Here is a 1,584-nt window from a genome sequence, read left to right as displayed (position 1 = left end):
AAAAAATTATATTGATCCATACACTTTTCAATAAGTTATAGCATTATAAAGTTAAAAATGTAAAAAATAAAATTGAGAATTTTCACACAATAATAGCATTTGGTAGCCATTTTCACCGTGAAGACAAAATAAAGTCCGAATTTTTTTTTTCATGATAAAGCATATTACATTAGCTTTAATTTAAGATATATATAAAAGTGTCAGACCTTCCGGAACATTTTCAAAAATCAAGTTAAAAAAATTAATTTTTTGTGAAAAAGTTGTCATTTTAAATCCCCCCTTATGGGCAGGTTAAGGGTTAAATTTATGAAAAAAATATACCAAATGAAAGGTAATGATATTATGCATCTATATAAAAAAGAATTATATTGATATGTTCATTTTTGAAAAAGTTATATTAATTTTAAGTAAAAAAAATTGAAAATTTTTTTGAAAATTAGCGATTTTTAAATTTGTAATTTTTTTGGAGGTTACCCCCATTAACGGGAAACGAGGTAATTTTTTTCAATTTTTAAGGGTAATGTCTTCAACTAGATACAATTTGTGTTTTTTTGACGTATCGTTAAAAGAAATTGGTTCGGTGAGAGCTGAGAAAAAGTGGTAACAGACACAAAAAAAAACACATCATAGTAAAACCAATACCTTCTCAGCTTCGCATCGAAGCTAAAATGTAAAAAATAAAGTCAAGAATTTTCACACAAAAATAGCATTCAGTTGCCATTTTAACCGTAAAGACAAAATAAAGTCCGAAATTTTTTTTTTCTATAATAAAGTACATTACATTAGCTTTCAGGGCCAGATTTAGGGGAGGGCTGAGTGGGCTGCAGCCCAAGGGCTCCCACAATTGTATGATATTTAAATTAGGATACAGAAAATATATTTTATATATATTTACACATATTTAATGAAATAATATTGGATTTATTTGGACATTAAAAAATTTAATTTTTTCTAACTAATAATAGATGTATTCGCGTTTGTTGACAATAATGAATCTAGGTAAGATAGGTTTTTATGCCATCCGTGATCGGTGTGCACTGTCGATTGTAATAATATTAGTAAATTTGTTTCTAAATATACACACGTCGGTCTGGAATTATACGTCAAAATGTCGTAGTAAACACTATGGTTAACGACAATAATTCACTGTCAGAATTGTAAGATTATTTTTCGGTAATATCATTTATATTACAGATTACAGATTATCTGTCAGTAGGTATATTATCGTTATTTGTTCGTTGCTTTTATTGCACATTAGTTAACAATAGTTGTGTATACACTAGTTACAGACTATAGTTGTTTTTTATAAGTATTATCCAGTGAATAGTATTATAATTTAAACAAAATTTAAAAATGGAAAAAGATCGCCATAAATTAAAGCGATTTTATATGAGTGGTGCAAAACTCTTCAAACTTCCACATTCATTTCTATAACTATTTTCTTACAGCTTCCGCGATTCCTCTCTCTTCATAACATGACCAAACCATCTAAGTCTTTTTTCTTTCATCTTTCCACGATTGACTGACTCTATACCTATACTCCCTCTTATATTTTCGTTCCTTGTCCTATCTTCTCTAGTCACT

The sequence above is a fragment of the Daktulosphaira vitifoliae genome, unplaced genomic scaffold (assembly GCF_025091365.1).
Source record: "Daktulosphaira vitifoliae isolate Bord-2020 unplaced genomic scaffold, ASM2509136v1 Scaffold_4, whole genome shotgun sequence".
In the NCBI taxonomy this organism is placed as follows: Eukaryota; Metazoa; Arthropoda; class Insecta; order Hemiptera; family Phylloxeridae; genus Daktulosphaira; species Daktulosphaira vitifoliae.
This window is presented reverse-complemented; position numbering follows the sequence as displayed.